The sequence below is a fragment of the Artibeus jamaicensis genome, unplaced genomic scaffold (assembly GCF_021234435.1).
Source record: "Artibeus jamaicensis isolate MK-2021 breed Jamaican fruit bat unplaced genomic scaffold, CSHL_Jam_final contig_797, whole genome shotgun sequence".
Classification (NCBI taxonomy): domain Eukaryota; kingdom Metazoa; phylum Chordata; class Mammalia; order Chiroptera; family Phyllostomidae; genus Artibeus; species Artibeus jamaicensis.
The window spans coordinates 21,314,877-21,339,979 of record NW_026521977.1 but is presented as its reverse complement, the minus strand read 5'-3'; the positions used below and the strand labels follow the sequence as shown (position 1 = coordinate 21,339,979).

Genomic DNA, 25,103 nt, shown 5'->3' with positions numbered 1-25,103 from the left:
GTAAACTCCTTGAAGACAGACACGGGTACTACTCATCTCTATCCTCAAGCTTAAGCGTACTGCTTGAGAGGTAAGGATGAAGGGAAGGAGAGCCCCTAACACAGCACTGACTGCCTGCCGGACAGGATGACAAGCACAGCCACAGAGGCTAAACATACTCAAGCCTCACAAAACCCCACTGGAAAATCGGAGAGGTTAATAACCTGCCAGAAGTCACACAGCTAATAATAAGGGGCAAGTCACAGAGAGGTGGCCAGACTGGCCTAAGGCTACAGCCCATTCCCACTTAGTCAAGCTACCAAACTCCGCCACGAAATCAGAATTAAACAGACCAAGTGAGTCAGGGAACACTCAGTCGCAAGATTTCCTATCAAAATTTAAATCCCATGCCCCTGAGATAAACTGACATAAGAGACTCTATGATGGGGGCATAAGAGACACATTTGATGGGGGCTAGAGGAGCAGGATGAATGGAGAAAGCATGGCCCGCCCTAGTTATACATTCTCCCCTTATGAGCTGTGTGACCTGGGGCAGGTTATTTAACCTCTCTGAGCTTCCACTTCCTCCTGAATGAAATAAGCACCAAAACAGTGATGACCACCAGACTGCATGAGGATAAAAGCACTTAGAACAGTGCAAGGCAAACAGCAAATGCTACATCCTTGCTTGTTAAATGAATAAAACAAAATATTTCTAAATCTCCATGCGAGGGCATTAGCAAGAACACAACACTCCCACCTGCTTATGGTGGGTGACCTCAGCAATACCTGGAAACTGCTGGGGAAGAGCGAGGTCTCTAGTCCTGGTGGTGGTCCCAGTGCATTGGGGCCTTGCCTCCGCGGGCCTTTGGTAGCTCGTGGTGGTAATTACTGACCTTTCATGTCTGTGTAGTGCGCTCCTCACTTTCGGAGTGTTTCCACACACCATCACCCTTCCGATCCTTACTCTACCCCTATAAGGCAGGTCGAGCGGGAATTCTGTCAAACTAGGAAAACCGAGGTCCCATCAGGCTACGTGACGTGGCCAAGGCCGGAGAGCTTTGGGTCCGGGAAGCAGACCCAGCTGAGCATCCTCCAGCCTCAGGCCCAGCCAGCCATGCGCGCCCTGCTGAGCAAGTCTCCTTTTCCCCTCTGTACGTTTTTAAATATTTCCATGATGACACAAACTTAAAAAGGAGTTTGTACACACACAAACACATACACCTTAACTGAGGATAAAATAACTACCGCCAACTGAAGAAATAGAATGTTACCTTAGAAATCCCATGTGCTTCTACTTTTCCAATGTCGGCAAACCTGCTTATTTATCATCAAAAGGGTAAACACGCAGAAGTCTACGACATAGAAAGCGAAAGGTCTCCCTCTGGCCCTGTACTCATGCGGGGACCGGCTGCCCAGGACTTTCTGAGATGACAGAAACGTTCTCCAGATGCGCTGTCTGGTGTGACAGCCACCAGCCACGTGTGCCTGGCTACTGAGCCCTTCAAATGTGGTTTCACGGCTGAGGAGCTGAATTTTAATGTCATTTCATTTTTAAGAACCATACATATGTGCACACTTATTATTTTTAATAAAAATGGGTAAGTTGTTCTTTTGACAATACATCATGGCCAGCTTCCCATATCACTATATATTGATCTACTGCATTATTTGTAATGGTTTCTTAACTATTTCATTTAGGGGATACCATACTTATTTAACCAGTTCCCGTACGGGTGAATATTTCAGTAGTTCCCAGCTTTTGTTACTGCAGAGAAGGAGCATATCTGCCCTTTTTAGCAACCACGTGACCATCTGTGTGGAGTACGTTCCCAGAAGTGGAACTGCTGGGTCAAAGGGCCCAGTGCTTTTTAGCTAGCTCCACACTGTGACGAACACCCGCCCCACCACAGCCCAGAAAGTGCACCAGGCCTCAAGCTCCGAAGCAGGAGTGATCTCCAGAGGCTTTGGAATCAAACAAACCCTGGCACTGATGCTCATTCTGCCACTCACTGACTGGGGTGCACAGGAAAACTGATGCCCCAAAGATAGAGTCACCTCTTAGTCCCCAGGACCTCTGAACATTACTTTAGATGGCAAAAGATGTGACTAAGCTAAGGATCTCGAGAGAAGGAGTTTGTCCTGGAGGGTCCATGTGGGCCCATAAATACAATCACCTGTAAGAGGGATGCAGAAGGAGACTGGAGACAGAAGAGGAAAGACACGCAGGTTTACAAAGAGGAGAAGGTGAAGTGAAGGTGGGAGGCAGAGACTGGAGGGATGCAGCCCCGAGCCAAGGAATGCCGGCGGCCACCAGAGCGGAAGAAACAGATCCCCCAGTCAGCTAGAAATTGGGATGCTGTGGGCGAAAAGGAAGGGAGGGAGAGAGGGAGGGAGAAAGGGAGGGAAGGAGGGAGGAAGGGAGTGTCCCCTAGAGCCACTGGAGGGGATATATGGCCCTGAGACCCCTTGATTCTGGACCACTGACCTCCAGAACTGTGAGAGAATAAATTGCTATTGTTTTTAGCCACCAAAGTTGTGGAAATGTGTTATTGCAGCCACAAGAAATGAATGCACTCATTGTGCAGCCTCATCACTCTGAACTGCAGCCCCTACATTTGAAAAATGCAAATAGCCAGACCTACCTTGGAGAGTTGTGGTGACGAGAAAGGCTGCCTATGAAGTGTCTGGCACGATTCCTGCAACTATGCATGTTCTAGGCGCAGGTGCAGTAGAGGTGTAGGCAAAGGTGCCAGAGTCACGCTTACTCTGTGTAACCGGGGCAATTGACTCAGGATCGGTATGGGGTTGGAGGGAATGATTCAACTAAGGTTTAAAATGGTCCTGGTGTGCAGGAAGTACTTGATAAATGGTACCCATTATTTATTTTTTATTACCACCATCACCACTGTATTAGTCTTCTAGGGCCGCTGTAACCAAATACCACAGAGTGAAAGGCTTAAACAACACACATTCATTTGCTCGCAGTTCTAGAGGCTGACACCAGCCAAGGTGTCAGCTGGTTTGATTTGTTCTGAGGCCTCGCCTTCACTTGCAGATGGCCACCAACTCACGGTGCCCTCACTCGGTCTTTCCTCTGAGTGTGAGCTTCCCTGGAGTCTCTGTCTGAATTCCCTCTTCTCACGACTGCCACAGCCCACCCTAACAACCTCATTTTAACTCCACTCCCTCCTTTAAAGGCCCTGTTTTGAATACATTTACATTCTGAGGTGCTGGAGACTAGGTCTCCAACACAGAGATTTGGGGGGGGATACAGTTCAGCCGCCACCACCATCATCAATCACCATCATCATCATCATAGAAAGTTCTTTGCCTGATGTCTGTTTAAAAAAAAAAAAGAAAGAAAAGCAGTGTTTTGGTAGCTGTTCTCTTCTGAAGGGCCAATGCAGTTAACATCTAGAAAATCGTGTTCAAAAATTATTTAAAGGCTAAGTTTTGGGCACTTAAAGGGTTCACATCCACTATCTGGAAAGCTGGGTCCCAGATTCGTGAAGCGCTGCGGCACCGGCCTCACCACTGCGCGCACTCTCCCAGGCTCACCCAGCAGGGGTTTCTTTGAGAAGCTCCTCGGTCAACACCCGAGATGTTTCCTGGAGAAAAAGAAGGTGAAGTGTTGCTCTCTCGACCCGACCCGGCTGCCCAGGCTGGGGCACACAGGGAGGGGCACTGCCAGGGGGCGGGGCCGGCGGGCAGAAGAAGGTGGAACTCTCGGTGGAAAATGCAAATGAATTCCACTAAGGCACCAACCTTGACTCTGAAAAGGGAAGTAGATGAATGGCACAACTTAAAATAAAGAAGTGGGCGGCTTAGCATGACTCTGAGGCTTCCAGGAAAAAGCCATTCTGCGTGTAAACAGCAAAGTCAAAGAAAACTGAGCACAGTCTGATGTGACCGCCCCCAAATGAGGAAACACCAGTTCCCAGGGGAACGAGGCAGGCAGGCGGCTTACACGCTCCGCTCAGGACCTCCCAGCGTCAGGGTCCCCAGTGCAGAACTCTGCAAAGGAGACACCGGAACCAAGGGCCGCATCTTTCCAGACTTAGATGATGTCACTTCACTGGGCGGGTCCCCTTTCCAACTGCAGCCAGAATTCTCTTGGTACCGACCACGACGATGAAAATGGTAGAGCCATTCAATCAATGAGTTCCAGTCGTGGAGCAGGCATGGAGCATGAACTCTCCCAGTCGTTTTAAAATGACGGTTGGGAGTCTTCACCCCAAATCGCCAGTGAAATAGCTCAGAAATCATCAGAGTGCACCGATCGCATTTTGGGGAAACATAGTTATTACATGTGTATTCATGGGTACCGAATCAATATGGACCACATGTTTCTTGTGTGTATGTAGCACTCAGAATGTGTGAACGCCCTTGTCTGATCTTCACGACCTCCAGGATGCTATTACGGGCCCCATTTTACTGAGAAGGAAATGGAGTGCCAAGTGTTGAACCTGTGGAAGGTCGGCTTGTGGCAGGCAGTGCTGGGGCCAGAACCCAACAGCCCAAGACCCACCACGCTCACCCTGGGGCTTTGATGCCTTCACAGGGTCTGCAGAGCTCTTAGAATAGATCCCCAAACCCCATCCTCACGCCCTCACCTCTCACCACTGCAGGCAAGCTCACTGGCCTTCCTTCCTTTCCTCCAACACCACCTGCCCTTGCCTACCCCAGGGCCTTTGCACATGCTGTGCCCTCTGTGTGAAATACTTCCCACCCACTTCTCCAGGTCCAGACCCACACCTTCCATCACCAGTCCTTCACTTGTTCACAGAGGCAGTCCCATCACCCCACAGACCACCCTCCTCACCTCCTTTGTCATTCTGTCAGAATCTGCCACAACGAATCCTACAAAACGACTTCTTACTGTTTTTGTGCAGTCCGTAAGGGCAGAGAATGTGTCTGTCTTGTTCTCACATGCATCCCCAGGGAGTATAGGGCAGGAATTCACAGATATTTGGTGAATGAGCAAATGAACCTGCCATGTGAGAGGCGCCATAGCTGAGAGGGACACAGGAACGTACGTGTCACCTGAGAACACCAACACCTAAAATTATGGGCGGCTTTACCATATGAAAACATCCTTGTATTCAAATCAGGTCACCCTAGGTTTAAATCCGGCTTCTACGATGTATCAGCCGGGTGACCTGGCAAGTGACTCGAACTCTCTGCATCTCAGCTTCCTCTTGTGTCCACTCAGTGTGACGCAGCTCTCCACATTGTGAAGATTAAACGAGATGACCTAGTTCATGGCCTGGCCCATAGTAGGGCACCCCCCCCCCCAAAAAAAAACTGTCGCTAGCAGTAATATCTTTAAATAACACTGGGTTCTTCGCTAAACCGTCATAGGCTCCAAAAGGTGACAGAGAGCCAGGGGGCGGGGCCGTGGGCCCCCTCAGACATTGCTGGAAGGAGAACAGTGCGGGGCTGCTGTTCGGAAGGGAGGTTTGACAAGACCTACTGAAATGACAGACGCTACGGCCTCTGACCCAGCAGTTCTACTTCCAGGAATCTTACTCCAGACTCGTCAGGTGACTTACGTAACAAGGGATTTCACTGCAGCCTTCTCTGTACCAGCAGTGGGTTGGAAAGAACCTGAGTGTTCAGTAGCAGAGGACCAGCTGTGGAACCTGTGGTGTCCCGGGTGCAGGAATCCTGCAGGCTCACCCGAAAGGCGAGAGCTCTCTGTGCACTGATCGGGGTGCTCTCCTGGGGACACTCGCAGGGGTGTCCAAATGTTTAGTGTCTCTGGGCCACCTGGGGAGAAGAAGGGTTGTCTTGGGCCACACATTAAATACACAAACACTAATGAAAACAACTAAAAAACCCTCATACTGTTTTAAGTAAATGTACAATCTTATGGCGGGCTGCATTCACAGCCATTCCGGGTCACATGTTGGACACCCTGCAAATGAAAGTCTGCGAAATAGCTAAATGCAGAATCCTGAGTGTATACATTATGCTTCCATCAATGAAAAAAAAAAGAGAATTTACATATTTTGTTATGTGTGCACAAAGTATCTTTGAAAAGGAAAAACTGGAAACTGCTAACCCTGGTTCCCTGCAGGGAAGGGAGCTAGCTGGGTGGCTGAAACACGGTGGGAAAGAATCTTCTCTATAAACCTTCTTGCACCCTTGGATTTTAAAACATGAAAATGTGTTGCTTATTCAAATAAGTAAGAACAGACCACAGTGAACCCCCTTCCCCAGCAGGGGGTTCCACAGTGAACCCCTTGCTCCCTAAAAAAAAGAAAGACAAAAATACAGGTTATAGGATTTGCTCAAAGTCACGCAGCTGTTTGCAGGAACTCAGGATTCACACTTGGCTTCTAATCCCACGTTGGGTGCCCGATCAGTTACAGTCCATTCACTCATTCGACACAAATGTATTTATTCAGCACCTATTCCGCCCCAAAGGAGCTGCCTTGTGTAAGGACACATGGGCCAGAAGATAAACTCTGGTTAAGAACAGAAGCTAAAAGAAAGAACCACTTTCTTTCCTTTTCACACCATGTAATACGTACTTGCCAAAAGGTCCAGGCCTGGAACATCACAGAGAGGGGATGGGGCCCCCTGGGCTCAAGGAGGCAGCCACGCCATGACTCAGTCCAGTCTGGCTTTTACCATCTCGGGACATAAGCCCAGTTTTGCCAGATGTGAATGTTCCAAGAAAAGCCAGAAACCCAGATGTTTAAAAACGGAAAATCACCTGATCCATGCGTATTGGCACCTAGTTCCCCGAGCTGACTGGCACTTCAGGAGCCCGACCTGCAGGTCTGTCACGTTTATCTTCTCCTGTCCCAGCTGCAGCCACCAGCCACGTCCAACCTCTGAGCCGGGGCCTCAGCCAGGTATAATGTGAGCCTGCATGAACCAGCCACTGAGGGCTTGGGCAAGTCCCGTCCCTTCCCTTCCCTAGAGCTTCTGACTTAACGACTAATTAAGAGCCTAGGCAGAGGCCGTGATGATCTCTCAGCATCGCCAGGTAAGCATTCAGCCCCTACCTGAGAGCCTGGGCACCTCTGAGGGGGCAGGCAGCACGGCACAAACCCAGAACCTTCTGCTGATGTGTCCACTCCCCTCTGCTACATCATCAGCTGGCCAGACTCTTCACTAGCCAGCTCCGTCTTATCTCACTCTTACCCCACCACCGAGTGCTCAATTCCTCTTTGCATTGTACACACACCCAGATCCGCTCTTCACACTGTGCAGGCCAGCAGTAGCCAGGGTATGGCTGAAAGAAACACACAGCAAACAGGACCCACCGAGCCAGCCTGGGAAACTGAATCTGACCTCCACACACCAGGCCTTGCCCATTGGGTGGAACCCAACTCAGAAGTAGGTTTGCAAGAGCAGTGAAGCCAGTTTGCGAATCAATTGTCTAACGTGGCTGTTTTATGGATAGTGTCTACCATCAGAGCCTGCCTGTCTGCGATGGTCGGGGTGGCAACAAGGCTCTGCTGGCGCCTGTCCTCTCAGCTCATTTCTACCCCAAACCATTGAAGTAGGTTTTATTATCCCCATTTTGCAGCTGACGAGACTGAAGATGGGAATTAACTTGCCTAAAGTCAGGCCATTAAGAGGGACCCAGAGTCAGATCCTAGTTGATTCCAGGACCTGAGCCTGGAACACTCATGTCTGCACATGCATGGGAGAGAGCTAAATGCCACCCAGGACTTCCCGTCGTGAACATCACCAACAGCTTCTTACCCTGTCCAGGCAGCAAGCACAGGCAGCAAGTGCACTCTGTCCCTTACAGGAAGGAGGCTTTGTTTCGTTGTGGCGTTTACCAAGCCAGCTGAAGTCATCGGGTTTGTTTACGCGTTCACTGTCTGATTATTCCTCATAGCATGCAAGTTCCTCAAAGTCAAAGATCTTGCCTGCCTGGTTCACTGCAGCATCCTTCTGTGAACACAGTGCTGGCCACATGAAAGGGGCCCAGGGAATACTCTTGAATGATGGAACGAAATGCAGACGTTCAAGCCACTGGAAGGAACGGCCTTCCCATTTCCAAGGGACCAGAAAAATCCCCTTCCCAGCTGACTGAGCTTGGGCCCACCTAAGCATTACTGAACCTGACCCCTAGGTCTGTTTGCTGGTCACTGGAGCCTGTGAACGTGGCAGAGGGGAGGCGCCTTCTGCATAGCACAGCACGTTTGTTTGGATTGAGGACAAACTTCGCAACTCTTAGGAGACCAAAGCTGGCCAAGGGACAGACACTCACTGCTACAAAGGAGAAACAGTTAAGGGTCAAGTTCAGACTATGGAAAAGGCTCAAGAAGAATGAGACAATTTTCTCTGCACGCCACTGACCTGCAGACAGGAGAGTCTGGAAGTCCCAAGTTGCACAGAAGTAACCGCTGCGAGCTCAAGTGTTTGTCTCTGACAGCAGTGGCTAACCATCCACGGGACTCGGAGCACTGACAATTTAGACTCGTCTAGCGGTAATTATTTCATCACATCACTATCACCACCCGGCCCTGCAAAACCACTGTGTAATCGCCAGCAAAATCCCCTGCTTTGGTACCAGTCAGGCAAAACTGTGGGGCATAACCACACATCTCATTTACTCAGCTATACGGCCCACTTTTAAGTGTCGAGTTTCTTGGAATGCACATTATTTGGGTGTGGCCCGTCAACACCCTCCAGGGTGATTCTGCCCTGCCTCTACCAGATGATAAACCAAAAAGTCCAAACACAAGCAAGCGGGAGCTCGACGGACCATCACGTGAGCAATTGCATCTCTGACCTGTAACATATTTCAAACCCTGGCGGGTGACGGAGCAGCCCAAAGCTACTGTCTGGCAGCCAGCTCGAGGTCAACCGTGGGGAAATGTGCTCTGGACGAACATGTGCTACTTATTAACAATTAGTTGCACTCTCTCAATTGCAGGAAGAGGATGAAATGCTTTTTCATAAGGAAAGGAGATGAAGGGAGAGGAAACTTCTCCCCATGTCACGTAGTCAGGTAGCGAGCCTTGAATAGGGGGTCAGAAAGCCATATGGGCTCTCATATCTGATCATTTCCTGGAGGTCATGAGTTCAACTCAAGTGCTTTCAACGGCCAGAGGGAAGGAGAATGGAATATCTGCCCCCTAGCAAGGAGCTCATGGTCTTGCAGGAAATCCGCAAAAGAAATGTTACAAATGCAACTGGACACCAAGGGTTGTGGTTGAAGATGGGCAGTTGCAACCAGATTGAGGCAGAAAGGCTGGGCCACCTTCTCCAGTTACCAGGCAGCACTAATGGAAGGCCAACTGAAAACTGAGCTCCCCATTTTCTTGCCCTGTCCTGCTAAAGAAGGTGGACACTAGAAACCAGAAAAGAAATTTGGGGAAGGCAAAACAAGCTTCCATAAGTAAAGCTCAATGAATATGCTTTTTTATCTGTGACAGGCAAGGATGGGATGAACATAACACATTTTAACAAATACCTGCTGAGCACCTACCCCCCCGGGCACCAAGATGAGGCAGATACGGTTCTACCAGTAATGAGGAAAAAGGAAGAATAACTGGTTGTGATTAAAGATAAAGGGCAGGAAGGCCAAAAGCAGGGATGGCCCTTGGGTGGGGGAGGGGGTCGAGACAGGGAACACGACCATGGTTAGCAGGCCTCGGGTGGATGGCAACAAGTGAAAAACACCATTCACACCAAACAAAACCCGTCTGATGGCAAAGCCTGGCCCACCGGCTGACGCAAGTCTGAGACCCTCAGGTTAGAATGACTGCGGGACAACACGCCCAGGGCTGGAGGAATGATGAGGAGAGACAGGGTGAAGGTCACTGATGCAGGCCAGAGGGAAGATGAACCCAGTCCTGGGAAAAATCAACAAAGTAACTGGACCAATAAAATAAAACTCCAGAGGCCTATGGTATAACACTCACCACTAACATCTGTACAGTACTTTATAGTTTCCAAGTTCAATGTCAAGTCCTCTCATTTGATCTCCCCAACAGCCTGATGAAGCGAGCACCACTATTTGCCCTGTTTTAGAAGTGGAGAATTTCTGGTTCAGAGTCTGCGCACTCTGGCCCTACAGTTCTGGAGGGTCGCACTGGGACTCAAGTCCAGAACATCTACTTTTCCAGAATTTCAAAGAGAAGAACTCCAGGCTACTGCACTTACTAGACATCTCCTAATGATTCTGATACACAACCAGGCTTGAAAACACTGGTCTAGACCAACCTTCTCAACTGGGGTGGTGCTGCCGCCCCTCCCTTCCCCCAGGAGACATTCAGTGATGTCTAGAAGCATTTTGGGTTGTCATAACTGTGGGGAGTGGGGATGCCTGTCATAACTACAGGTATCTAGTGGGTAGAGGCCAGGAATGCTGCTAAATATTCTGCAACACACAGGACAGTGCCCCACAACAAATTGCCCAGCTGGAAATGTCAACACAGCCAAGGCTGGGAAACCGTGATTTAGACTCTAGCACCTGGCTCCTTAATCTGCAATCTGAGCATCAGCAGAATTAACACCACCTCGGAGTTTGTTAGAAATTCCGGCCCCAGCCTAATATCACTGAGTCAGATTTTTGGTTTAATGAGATCCAAAGGTGATTCCTATGCCGTGTGAGCCCGAGTCCAGGCGGCACTCCCTCGGCCAACCCCGAATTTCAGAACAGAAAGGAGCTTCTGCAGTAGGGCAATCTCACGGTTTTGTAGACAGGAAAACTGAGACCCAGAACAACCGAGTGACTGGGCCCTGGTCCCATGGCAGAGCCCAGATCAGACTGCAGATCCCAATTCCCTGACCTGTGTCGTCCCAAGATGCCACTTGGGACCAGCACCCAAACTCTTTCAACCGCTCTCCTCTCTGCAAAGCTGATACCGACCTTGTAGGTGTTTAGAGGGCTTTTGTGAAGCTTAGAAGGACATGACTGTCCTGTTGGTCGAGAATGTTCTATTAGGGAAGGGGGAGAGCGATGAGGGGGGAAAGAAGGGGAAGGGTCTAGTCAAGGAACATGGATGAATGACCCGTGGACATGGACAACAGGATGGGGACTGTGGGAGTGGGGGAGGCAGGCAGGGGAAAGCAAAGGGGGAAAATTGAGACAACTGTAATAGAACAACATTGTTTTAACAAAAGAATTTTTTTATTAACTTATCTCAGAACACCACAAAGGAGGACCATGGGTGCCCACTCATTTTTCCTCCAGATACTTTACAATGAACGTGACCGTGCAGCTGCCATAGTGGTGACCCCAGCAGCCAACAAGCCGGAGCAGAGTCTTCCCAACTGACAGCAGCAGTTGGCGCGGTCTCCCCCGCAGACAGCTGGGGAGCGATCCCCAGCCAGTTCCAAAGCAGTGTTTAGAATTAACTGGCAAGTGTAAAAGGGTTTACACGGAGGATTTACGCAGCTGAGGTCATGAACAGGTTGTGGCAGGGTTTCAGGCAGCTCAGTTCAGAAAAATGCAGACACACGTCACAGGCCCTGCTGGACGTGTGCCCCAGTCCTTGGGAAAACGACAAAGACCAATTCGCTCAGGTATTCTCCCAGGCTCAGCTTAAGCTGACACGCAGTCTAGTTCCTGAACAGCCGAGGGAGCCCCGAGGGGTCCCCGAATCCTAGTATTCCCTGGAAACCTCACTGCTGCCACGGACACCCTGCCACGGAGCACGGAACCCGGCCCGTGGCAAAAGGAACCAACAGAACTGGAGGCAGTTCTGGGACCAGGGAGGAGAGAATCAAGAAACTGAAGGTGTTACTGGCGATTGGCGAGCAGCCGGAGGGGAACCAGAACACTGGTGGGTGCATGGCAAAAATCTCCACACCTCAGAATGGAGGGGAAGGGAGAAAAATGAAAGCCTAGCAAGGCCAATACATGCTTTTACGCGTACTGTATGATTCTACGCAAAACAAACTGTACGATACAGGTAATTACAACAGGTTGACTGGGCAGTAAGAGGGGGAGGTGTTGACCAGGTTTTCCCATAGGCTCACAATCAAAAGAGGAAGAGAGAGATTTTTTGGTGAGTTTCATTGCTCTCCAAACCCTTCTGGGCACAGCTGACCCCTCGGCACACCAGGGCCGAGAACAGGGTCAGACCGATGAGGCGCTCTCTCGGGGTGATGCGCCAGGTTCGCCCCCTTGACACCTCAACTCACCACAGCCTAGTCCCATCCCCATAGCACACACACCACACACTTTGATAAGGAACACTCACATCCTTTCTCAAAGTGCAAACAGAGTAAAGGTGGCTGATGTTCGTTCAAGGCCTACCCTTTCATTATAGGGAAAAAATGAACCAGCCACACTTCATCCAAAAGCTTCACACAGGTGTCCTTCAATTTCTGATGAAGAACCTGTTGACCACCTTGCTCCCAGAGGTAGACAGGGCCAGCTGAACCCGGCTGAGAGCTTCTGCTTTTGCATGACGCCAGTACATGTCATACTTATTATCCTGCTACAGAAATGCACTATTTTTTTAAACGGGGTGGTACAGAGGCTGAGAATGTCCTCTACACATTTCAGGAAGAGAAAAAAGCCTCCAAAATCCCAGAATATGTTGGAGCTGGAACAATCAAGGATTTAAAAAAAAAAAGAAGTCAAATTTAATAGACCATTTAAATTCCTGGCTGATGGTAATTAGAGAGCAAACAGTATTTCTTCAAACCTTGCGAGACAGAACTTAATCCAATTTAGGTAATCACTAACCTCTGCTTTCTTTCCTCTCTCTCACTTTTGCTCACACACTCTCTCTCCCCCTCTCCTCTAAATAGAATGCAAGAACTGATCTACAAAGGCCAAAAACTGGCAAAGCATGAGAAAAGAGTGTTTAAAGAGAGTGATTAGACACATGTGACCTCAAAGGGCCAAGTCCAGTGAAAATGAAAACAGGCCTCATGGGCGCCCTAATTTCTATCGACTCCAAAGCTGAGGATTCTAACTGGCATCTCCACAGCAGAAGGCGTGAGGTCAAGGTACTCTCAGCTCTTCTGCCCTTGGCACCTCGTCTGGCACACCGGACCAGTCGCCAGGTCCTGCTCTGGAATGTGACAGCCATCCCCTGCCAGATCACACTACCTACAGCCCCTCTCTCCATCTTCCATGGAATAACTACCGCCAGAATTATCCGGACTGTCCCTTCAGTGCCTCCATTGCCCGCCCACCTCCCAGGTCCAGTCCCCTCCTTTCAGAGCTGCCGTACTGCTCTGGCATCAACTTCCCATCTGGAAACTGACAGGTGCACTGAGTAGGATGTTCTTGAGTACTTTGACCCTGGGTTCTTCATGAAAGGCCTTCAAGGTTAGAGATGAAAATGTACTGGAAAGAACAAGGAGCTTACACGTTAATGGCTGTGTTACGTCAGGAAAGTAAAGAGCCTCCTGAGGCCTCCATTTTCACATCGTAAAGGAAAGAATCTTAAAGGAAAGACTATCTAACCATTCAGGTTCTTGGAAGGCTCAGATAACGTTACCATGGTTGTACCTGGCTCTCAGTACTTGCCCAATACGTAAGTTGGCTCTTTGAACTGTTCAGGTTTCAAAGAAAACCTTAGGTCCCCAAGCCCTTAACAAAAATGTGAACTAACTGAAGTTCACCTCTAATGAGCCAGCATCACTTTGCATCCTCTATGCTCCCATCTTTTCTCTTGGCTCCAAGTGGGATCTTGCCTTATAAAGAGGGTAACATCCTCGATGTTGCCAAATTCTTAACCCCGTCTCCCATAAAAACACTCACAAAACATTTGATTTGCGAATTCCAGCAAACTGAGATATGAATTCACACTAACGTGTTAACAAATGATAGCTTCTCTAAGCATTGTTTTTAACAAGCATTTGCATTCTGCATATACAGAGGCAACTCTAGGGAACAAACTTTTAATGATGGATTAAATACAGTAGGGAATGTTCAGAGGGGCTCAAACTCTATTCCTCAACTCAATTCTCCACTGACCTAGCTCTGCAAAAAAACATTGAAAGGGAAAAAGTTTGCCATTCTGGAATTTTGATGTATTTTACCTCATACGAAGGCAGTGCAAAAGGAATGGCCACAGGGAAATAGGTACATGCGTACCACAAAACCTTAGTCTGGAGAAATCATTAAGAAATCCACAAAGTCCTTACTAAATTCAATTTTCTTTAGATAAATGGTTTAAATATTGCATATACATCATCAATGAACAAAAAAGATTATGATTTAGTTAGGGATGACCAGCATGAAATTTTCACATAGCGGTTTAAAAGGGTTCTAAAGACAGGATTAGAGTTTTTCCCTCCAATAATTGAGTCACTATTATGTGACAAAGGAAGGGGGAAGGAAGGAAGGAAGGAAGGAAGGAAGGAAGGAAGGAAGGAAGGAAGGAAGGAAGGAAGGAAGGAAGAGAAAGAGAGGGAGAGAGAGAGAAAGGAAGATCATTTATCTCTAATGCCTCTCTTTTTTACACTGCTAATGGTTCTGGCTATTAGGAGCATCAGTAAAATACTGAAAGGACGCTGTCGGAAAAACCTAAGGCAACTTTGTGAATTGACCAGGCACTGTTTCTCTTATCTGCCACATTCCGTGCTCTGCACAGCACCCGAGGTCAGATTCTACAGCCGAATCTTGAACGGAGAAGACAGGCCAGCCAGGTTCCACGGAGGAGTGCGGCACCATTCTCCGTCGCACTAGGCACCTCACACCACAAGCTAAATTTAAAACGTGGCTAAATTAGTTTCTGCAAGCTGCATTTCCCCTCCTGGCTCACATGCTGCTGCATGTTATCAACAGAGCCTCCCACCCTAGAACAACAATTTAGCAGAGCGCAGCCCTGTGACATTTTGCTGCATTTAGGCCAGCGAAATGTCGAGTCTGCAATGCAGGGTGGTCAGGATCACCGAAAAGAGGTCAAAAAGGACAGTCTCCAAAGCCTGATTAGCAGGCACCCTTTCGTGGGGGTGGAGGGCAGAAGATGTGGAGTATCTGTACCCTTAACTTTCGTGATGGCTTTGGTCCTTTGCATGGGTCATTGGAATTTGCATGTCTGGTCTGGTCCAGAACTGTGCCTCGGCTAGACCAGACCAGAGCTTTTTCCGTGCTGGCCTTCTGAGCAGACACGCGGCTAAGGGGCCGCGCGTGAGCCGTCGGGTCTTATAGGGCTTATGGCATAATTGAAACCTTGCGTACCGCAGGATTGCAGTGGCATCTATAAATACTCGCTGCCTCACTGCTGACGAACAAAACGCGGGGTTCCTGGCACCGCGGGGGTAGAGACGGCTGCATGTGACCGAGGGCAGGGGCCGGGTAAAACAAGGGAAAACCCTACTGCCAAGCAGGGAGGCACCCAGAGCCGACTTCTGAAGCACTATTTCCAAGCACACAACCGGTTCAGCCCCCGGAGCGGCCGCCCCTCGGAGGAAGGCTGGGAAGGGAAGATCTGCAGGCGCCTGGGCGGAGGGCTCCAGAGCGCCCCCTGTGCGCAGTGAGCACGCTGCGCGCACACAGTAGGCGCACGGGGGAAAGCCTGGCCGCATGGAGGGCGGGCGGGAAAGACGAAGTGAAAGGAGATGCCGCAGGAGCCGAGAGCCGCCCTCCCCAGCCCAGTCTCCCGCGTGCGGCGCCCCGGCCCGAGTCGGCGCGCGTCCAGCCGCGCGCGGGACAAAGCTGCCGCCTTCCCTGCACTGGCCTTCCACACCTCCCTCCGGAAAAAAAAAAGGGGACAGCAGGAAAAGATGGGCTGTTTTGGGGCCGTCCCGCAGGCCGATGGAGAATGAGAGACAAACAAGCAAACTTTCTTTTTCCGATCACTTGACTCAGCGTGGGTCCCACGATCGGTGGCATCCCCCATCCCACCCACAATGGTGCCTCGCCCACAGCGAGTGCGGACAAGGGGCTCGCCTTTCCCCTCCCCACTAGGGGCTCTCGAGTCCAGTCCTCTGCGCCTGCCCGCAGCGTCCAATCCGAAGATACTCCACCTCGTGAGGGTCTCTAGCCAGTGGCCCCGAATGCGACGCCCTGTTTCCCTGAGCCCCTCCGGATTGCACCCGGCGTGCTCGGCGATTCTTTTCTCAATCCTGTGCCACTGCCAAGCCAAACACTCTGCCCCTTCTGGAGACTTCCCCAGTCACCCCTTGGGTCCCGGGAGTGAGTCACTTGGAGTCGTGCACACCCGCAGCTCACCTCCTCCCCAGACTCCGCGAGCCTCGGAAAAAGTTTCCGGTCTTCCCGAGAAAGTTGTCTCACCCGAGAGAAAGGAGCGACTTCGATGGCGCTCCCCGCCACGCTCGTCCAGCTCACCCACCTCGCTCCTCTCTAGCTCTGCCCTCCGCAGGGTCCCATCCAGCCTCCAGCGCTCTCCCGTGCGAGTCAACAAACCCGGCGGCCGCGGAGCTCCCAGAGCCCAGAGGGTGACACGTTTCCCTCCTCACTCAGCTCTCGGCCTCCTCCTCCTCCCTCCACCCCCGCCTCCGCCTCCTCCTCCCACTTTTCCTGTCCCGGGTTCATCGCTCCGGTTTCTCTCCAAGGGCTCCCACGGCCCTCCATCCCACTGCTCCCCAGCTCCACTCGCGCCCTGCTAGGGAGGGGGCGAAGGGGAAAGGGGGCGCTAGCACCGACATCCAGTTCAACAATTTCAGGAAATCCAACTCTTTAACTTGAAAAGCCGGGGAGGATGCAACAGGTCAAGGGGGCTCGGTCCTGCGTTTCCCTCACACAAGACAAGATCCCCCACGCCCCCACGATGGCATCTTCCCCCCAGGCCCCCGCGACAGGAAACACTACCAAGAAGCCCCAGGGAGATGCTGAGAACGGGAGAACTGCAGCCTGGCATTTTCGTGGTTTTGAGGGATGGACCCCAGGCCCATCCCAGAATTTGTTCTAAGTGCATTTGTGAAACTACAAATTCACTGAAGTCTCTCCCTTAGATCTGCAAGCCTCTTTCTAAAGCTCCCAAGTTCTCCACGAAAGGTTTCATAAATTGGGCAGTCCTTCAGAGTTTGAAAGAACGGAAAACCAACCAATCCCAAAATTAAAAACAATGTAAAATTATTTTCAGATCTTTTTTTTTTTTTTTGCAGGTGTTAAGAATTTGATGCAGCTGTTTTCAGGACTCGCTGGCTTGCGTAATTTCACCCTATGGTTGAGCAGGAAATACTTTAAAAATGCTGCCCGCGTACACATCACACTTAGGCTTTGAAACCACAGTGACATTTGCTGAAGAAAAGATGTGTCTTTTTTAAGTCAAAACAGAGAAGAAAATCGTGTTTATTTTGAGCACGGTGACCTTACAAAGCCTATGTAAGGGTCGTTGGTCAGGGTGGGCCCAAAGGGGAGGGAGAACTGATGAAGCTCTGGGTGCCCCACTTGCCCAGTGACATTAGTGAAACCTCCAGTTTTCTCAGTACAAACCCCAGGATGAAGGGGAGACTTTAAATCTTATCCCAGGAATTGTGTAAGATGAAAGAACTTGCCCCCAGGCACGTGCTGGGGAAAGAAAAGCTTCAGGAGGCGTCGATCTGGGAGGGGAGTTGAGCTAGGTCTTCTGGGCAACTGAGGGCGTAAGAGCCAAAGCCAGGAGTCAGAAGGTCAAGGTTTGTGTACCACCTCCTCTTACTAGCTGCAGGAATGGAACCAAGTTACTTAATTTTGCTATGCTTCCGTTTGCAATCACGAAAGTGAGGACAACGTGGTAACTATCTTCTAGAGTTGTTATGAGGATTTAAGGAATTCCTACAGAGAAAGTGCTTAGAATCTCTGCTGGGATTCAACAGATAGTAAGCTATTATTACTATAATTATACCACAGGTCTGGGAGGACGTATATTTGATGTATATAGTTGGGTTGTCATTGTTGGGTCAACGTTTTTAAAAATAATGCTCACACGTAAAAAAACAGAAAACTTCCCAATTCTGATGAAAAACACAGATTTTTCAGCTCGCCTGGGAAAACCTGCCGTACATTGTGCCACAGGCCTGCACAGCCACAGTCAACCAGAGCTGAAGCACTTCTCTCCCCTTTAGACAGGGGCTCAGTTTCCAGTTTGCCACGAGCCGGGGGCACTCCCTCCTCTCTCCTTCCCAGCCTGCTCACCCATCTCCTCCCACCCTGATGCAGCTACAGAAGGGAGGCTGGTGCGTATCAGGAAGGGCCAGAGGTATGAATAAGCAGAAATTATGCTCTAAGATGGCAGGGCTTCATACCATTTCTCTCCCCAGCTCCATGGCAACAAGGTTTTTTAACCAAGATTTGCTCGGACTCACATAATTTGAACAGTACTGAAGTAAAAGAAAATGTGGGGGGAAAGTGGAGGCCAGTGGGCATGGAGACGGGAAGCAGAAAGCCCCCCTGGGGGCTGCCTTGGCATCACAACCACCATCCAGTTTCCTGCTCTTCCGAGGCCTGTTCTTCCATGTCTCCTTTGTCCCCATAACAATGCCTTTCCACCCCATCCCCCTTTGCACATTTCTATCCCCCCAACTCTTAGCAGACTGGGTTCAGGGAAGGGTTAGGTGCTTGTCCAAAGTTACCCACAGACAAGAAAGACAGGGCAGGGATCCCTGATCTCCCTGTTGGTCTCATTTACTACTTCCATCTCTGAATAATAGTGAAATTCACCTCTGTTTTACAGAATCATAGCATGATTAATGCCTTAGGATCTGATCTACAATAGATAGGAAATAAACATCCGGTGAATTAAGGTGTTCAAGGTTTGATCTCCAGTCTGGACCTCCTTTCATGGTACTTCGAGGTCTCGCACCATGTCAGAAAATTATTCCAGTGAGGAAAACATCACACCCTTCCATAAGTTATCTCCTCTATGTAGATGGAAACATGGAGACCCTGAAAAGAGCCTTTGCTGATGCCTGGTACAGAGTCTGTGAGGGGGACGGCAGGTGCCCCAGGCCTGTGCAGACTTAAAGCACACAACTTTTCAGGTTTTCAGAGTTCCAGTCATAAACTAAGTTAATGTAGTTACTCATGAGAAATACTAATCTAAATATAGAACTTGCATAAGCACTCAATAGGTATCAACAGTATTTCACTGCCCATAAAAACAGGACCATTTGAGAAATCAACTCAGCATCTGATCTAACACCAGCGTGTAAAATCAGTGACCTTTGGTACAGCAGGAAAACCTAATCCACAAATGAAAATTGAGTTACCTTCCTTTTGCTCTCCTTTTAACTTCCACAGTAGAAACACTGAGAACCTTGAAGTTGGGTTTTTGGAAGAATTTTGGAGGATATGAACAAAACATAGTTTTCATCCTTTTCTTAATAACAATGGGGTATTTCTGGTATGTTGGTTTTTACCCTCCTTTTTGTCTTTGGCTTTGGGAAGTATCTGTCATCCATTCTAATGAGGCTTCTATTCACTTTAATCTGATTGTATTTTTAGAATGACTTGAATGAGCAAAGCTTAAATGCGAAAAGAACCCTGGATGGCGTTACTCAGTGGATTGAGTGCTGGCCTGAGAACCAAAGGGTTACCTGTTTGATTCCCAGTCAGGGCACAAGCCTGGGTTTTAGGCCAGGTCCCCAGCAGAGGGTACGTGAGAGGCAACCACACATTAATGGTTCTCTCCCTCTCTTTCTTCCTCCCCCTTTCTCTAAAAATAAATTAATTAAAAAAATTTTTAGTGTGAAAAGAACTTTAGCAACCTTACACAAATTTGCCCCAGATTATCCAAATTTCAATTGTTCCTTCCCACAATTCTAAATCCGTGAGTTGGTTGCCAAGTACTGACTGGTCACTTATTAGTATCAAGTGGTACTGGGAGTGCCACAGTGAACAAGGAACACAAAGTCTCGAACGTCAACAGGCAGAAGGCAAACAATAAATATGGAAACCAACTCATAAAGGACGTCATTTGAAGTACCATTCTGTGCCGTGACCAGGACAAAGTAGAATTCTGGAGTGACCAGGGGGAAGAAGAAAAGGACTTTATTTAAAGTCATCAGGACAGTCTCTCAGAGAAGATAGCTTTGGAGCTGAGATTTAAATAAAAGAAGAGTGGCATTCCTTTGGGACAAAAGTGCATTCCAAACAGGATAAATGACCAGTACAGAGGCCTGGAGTGAAGAAAAATTGGGGGAACTTCTGGCTAAGATGAAGGCATAGGTAGACACACTGTGCCTCCTCACACAACCAAAAAAAGGACAATGACAAATTTAAAAACAAAAACAACCACAACTGACAGAAAATCAAACTGTATGGAAGTCCAACAATCACGGAGTTAAAGAAGAAACACTCACCCGTGAGGGGCAGAGATGGGCAGCTGGGGTGGAGAGGACTCCCGGCAAGGTGGCGGCTAGAGGACCAGGGCAGGTGAGGCTGAGGCTGTCAGTCCAGGCGGCCCCACATCTGCGTGTAGATAAATTGGGAGGAATGACTGGGGAGCAAGAAATAACAATGCAACCCAGGGTTCCAGCACGGGGAAATCAAACCTCAAACTACTGATTGGAAACACCTGTGGGGGTTGAGGTGCCAGGAGGAGAAACTGCAAGCCTCACAGGAGAGTTCGTTAGAGAGATCCACAGGGTCCTAGAACATACACAAGCCCACCCACACAGGAATTAGCACCAGAAAGGCCCAATTTGCTTGTAGGTAGTGGGACAAGTGACTGAAAACCAGCAGAGAGCTGAGCTAGTGGCACTATTCCCTCTTGGACCCCTACCCCACACACAGCACAACAACCCAGTGGTGTAGGTTGCCTCAACCTGGAAAATACCTAAAGCTCTGCCCCTTATACATAACAGGCATGTCCAGACCAAAAAAAAATGGTCCAAATGAAAGAAAAGATCAAAGCACCAGAAAAAATACAACTAAGTGATGAAGAGATAGCCAACCTATCAGATGCACAGTTCAAAACACTGGTGATCAGCATGCTCACAGAATTGGTTGAATTTGGTCGCAAATTAGATGAAAAAGTGAAAGCTATGAAAAGTGAAAAAAGAAAAATGTGCAGGGAATCAACAGTGAAGGGAAGAAAACCGGGACTCAAATCAATAGTTTGGACCCAAAGGAAGAAATAAACATCCAGCCAGAACAAAATGAAGAAACAAGAATTCAAAAAAATGGGGAGAGGCTTAGGAACTACTACCAGGACAACTTTAAATATTCCAACATCCGAATCATGGGGTTGCCAGAAGGAGAAGAGGAAGAGCAAGAATTGAAAATTTATTTGAAAAAATAATGAAGGAGAACTTCCCTAGTCTGGAAAATAAAATAGACTTCCAGAAAGTCCAGGAAGCTCAGAGAATCCAAAAAAAGTTGGGCCCAAGGAAGCACACACCAAGGCACATCATAATTTTATTAGCCAAGATTAAAGATAAGCAGAGAATCTTAAAAGTAGCAAGAAGAAAGGAGACAGTTACCTACAAAGGAGTGAGTATAAGGCTCTGAGCTGATTTCTCAAAAGAAACCTTACAGGCAAGAAAGGGCTAGAAAGAAGTATTCAAAGTCATGAAAAGCAGTGACCTACATCTAAGATTGCTCTATCCAGCAAAGCTTTCATTTAGAATGGAAGGGCAGAAAAAGTGCTCCCCAGATAAGGTCAAGTTAAAGGAGTTCGTCATCACCAAGCCCTTATTATATGAAATGCTAAAGGACTTATCTAAGAAAAAGATAAAAAGTATGACAAGTAAAATGACAACAAACTCACAACCATCAACAACCAAACCTAAAAAACAAAAACAAAAGCAAACAACTAGAAGAGGAACAGAATCACAGAAATAGAGATCACATGGAGAGTTATTAGTGGGGAGGTGGAGGAGGGAGAATGGGGAAAAAGGTACAGGGAATAAGTAGCATAAATGGTAGGTAGAAAATAAACAGGGGGAGGTTAAGAACAGTATAGGAAATGTAGAAGCCAAAGAACTTCATGTATGACCCATGGACATGAAATAAGGGGGGAGAGTGGAGGTGGAAGCGGGTGTGCAGAGCAGAGTGGAATAAAGAAGGGAAATGGTACAACTGTAATAGCATAATCAATAAAATATATATTTTTTAAGGTAGAAGCTTCGTAAGTTAGAGGGGAAAAAAGAAGGCCAGGAGGATTGAAGATGCAGACAGATGGAGAGAGGAACTCAAGATGAGATATAGGAAATAGGTTAGGGTCAGATCATGTAAGGCCTGATAAGTTATGGTAAAAGTTTGGTCACAGTGGGAAATAACCAGAGGGTTTTAGGTGTGAAGTGACAGGACTGGTTTCTGTATTAGAAAGATCCCTCTGGCTGACATGTGGTAGATAAACTAGAAAAAGGGCAGAAGTAAGGGCTTCCAGCTCTGTTAAGGAGGTGGCCACGGTCAACGAAGGAAGAGATGATGATGCTTAGAATAGGCTTGCAGCAATTATATTTGTAGAGCATTACGGAACTAGAAAGGATAGGACTTTCTGATTAGTTGCATGTGTGAGGAAACTATAGGGGTTATGCGTGATGCTTTTATTTGTGCAATGGTATGTACAGGTGTATCATTTACTAGGATGGGAAAAACAGGGTGGAGAGTGAAGTTAGGAGAATCAATAGCTCTGCTTCAGCTATGTGAAGTCTGAAATGCCTGGTTGAGAGCCAAGGAGAGATGTCAAGTAGACATTTGAATATATGAGATGACATTGAGGGCCAGAGAGATACATTTCAGACCCCTCAGCATATATACAGGGTCTGGCAAAAATAACATCCCTTGTTTATTACATAAAAATCTTTTATTACCAAATCATAAGCATGTAATTCTGTAACTTAACAGCATCACACTCAAGCACACCATATGACGTTTTAGGTGAAATGTTCAAATTGCTGTCCATGTTGTACGAGACATTCACGTACCCTACCAACCACACTCGCTGGCACTACTTCTGCGGGAAAACCAAGGCAATGGACGGGATGCTTTGGAGAGTAACAATGGATGGAGAAGAGATGCCAGGAAAAACAGAGGATCTAGTGAAAGAAAAGGAACCCAGGAAGAAAAAGAAGCAAGTTGCTAATGAGACCAGGAAATCCAAGAGGGTGGAATATAGAAGCTGCCTGAAAGAAGGTGTTTGGAGTAGGTAGGATTGGTCAGGTACATCCAGTGCTGTCAGAATTTCAAGCAAAGTCTGCATTCATTTTTCTTTGGCCAAATATGGGTCACTGGTGACATTGATAAAGTTCCTATCAGTGAAGTGGCAAGGGAGGAAATCTTGACAGACTGGGTTGAGGAGAGAAAGAAAGTTGAAATGGAGACAGAGAATACTAACAACATTTTCAAGATTATCTCTATAAAGGAAAGCAGAGAAATGGGGCTATACTTGGAGGGGGGTGTGAGGTCAGGAGAAATTCTGTAGATTTGATTATTTGACTGATTCTTTTTAATTGGGTGATAAATAGCAAGGCATGTTTTGAAGACTGGTGGGAATTATCCAGCAGAGAGGGAGGTTGATTTATGTACTCAGTTTCTGGGATGAGGGTGGGGAAATAAACACTCTCTTAAGTACATTCTCTAAATGTGGCCCATTGAAACACATTTTTCAAGTGCAATACATTGGCCTGCTGATAAATAAATCAATATAAATAAGTGAATTGTCCGGTTGAGACCATGGTGAAATGATGGTAAAGGAAACGGCGTGGCTGTAAGATGTTGAAACGCCCAGGGAAGGGTCTCATACCAGGGCTTCTGCATTACACAACTGCAGACACGTCGGTCACTGGAACCACAGTGGATGGTGTCTCCTGGGGCTCTGCAATATGGCAGACTTCACCTAAAGATCTTCTGGGCTAGCTCCTTCACCAGCCAACCATTGGTGTAGATCCATCTCCCTACTTTCTCCAGTGATGTAGGAATCCAGCTATACACATCCAAAGATGCTGGTATTGCATTGCCCAATTCATCTCTCAGAAGGCCTTGTATCCAGATGATGGAAGATGTTCACAGCAAATGACGTATTCCAGTTTTTATGTCACAATGTAAGATCGGCATACAGTCAATCCATCTCCGCCCCTAAGGCCGGACTGAATGGGAAACATCCAAAGAGATACTCAACGTTGTTCCCCAGAACTGTTATCACTCTCCCTCATCACTGTAGCTGGCACTTGGGAATGCCCAACCGTATTATACTTCTTCCTTTAGGAGTCATCATGCACCTCAGGTTCTGCAGGCTGGGGCCGCAGATCACCCTCCTGGGAATTGTGGCCAGTGACTGATCCTGGCAGTAGGCAGGTGAGGGGTGCCAATCAGACAGCCCTTTGTGAACTGAAACTAAGGGACTTAGTGACTGTGTTAGTTGGCCAGTCTCCCGGCTTCACACCTCCCCCAGCAGGAGCTAGCTCAGTGTACTCCTGGCTTCCTAGCAACACAAGAAACCAAGGCTCAAGGTTACCTTCATCTCCCGGACTGTCATTACCACATAGCCTTTTTCATTCCCATTTCTTAACTGTCTCCTAGCCCTTCCCCATCCTCCAAAACCTTCTGTTGTATGTGGTCAGGAACTCATAGTCCGTCATCAGCAAAATACCCTCTACCCTCACCTTGCTTTTTTCTGAATGTTTCATTAGACTTTATGCCTTAATTCAATGGTCCTCACATGTTTTGGTCTCAGAATACTCTTAAAAATTATTGGAGACCCCAAAGAGCTTTCGTTTGCATAGGTTATATCTGCCAATTCTTACTTGATTTGAAATTAACCATTAAAATTAATTTATTAATTTTAAAACAACCATAATAAAACGATCACAACACATTTTATGAAAAATAACTATGTATTTTTCAAATTCATGGGAAGAATGGCATTATTTGACATTTCTGCAAATCTAACTTCTGGCTTAATAGAAGACAGCTGGATTCTCCCATCCACTTCTGCATTCAATCTGGTGTGTTATCACACATATATAGCCTCTGGAAAATTCCACTGTACATTTGTGAGAGAATAAGAGTGAAAGGCAAATAATAGCTTAGTATTACCATGAAAATAGTTGGAATATGTAAGTCTGACAGGTTTCAGAGGCCCCCTGGGCTTCCCCAACCACACTCTGAGAATCAATACTCTAAGTGGAGCCTGGTTTACCCACAATTCTTCTCAGATGGTGGCAGTTTCTCTCCAACGCTCCTATGTCACTGGACTGTGGGGCAGAGTGGTCGTTTTCCTTGCTCCCCGTGCCACTTTAAAACCACAGTTCCTCCCTAAAAATCCCCATCAAAACATCAGGCTATT

At 47.9% G+C, this 25,103-nt stretch overlaps 1 protein-coding gene across 13 annotated transcripts in view; it reads right to left on the bottom strand.

Annotated features, from left to right (window-relative positions):
• The window catches only part of PRR5L (proline rich 5 like), a 72,785-nt gene extending 52,553 nt beyond the window's left edge, over positions 1-20,232 (bottom strand). For 3 of the 13 annotated variants that reach the window (XM_037128276.2, XM_037128283.2, XM_053673140.1), the window contains exon 1: positions 16,163-16,352. The gene's annotated coding sequence lies outside the window, so the exon portion shown is untranslated. Of the gene's footprint in view, positions 1-5,534; positions 5,616-7,704; positions 7,720-15,894; positions 15,933-16,099; positions 16,353-20,172 lie in introns of those variants that run through there. The other 10 variants (XM_037128277.2, XM_037128284.2, XM_053673139.1 and 7 more) reach the window with 9 other exon arrangements.
• Positions 20,233-25,103: the final 4,871 nt, after the last annotated feature.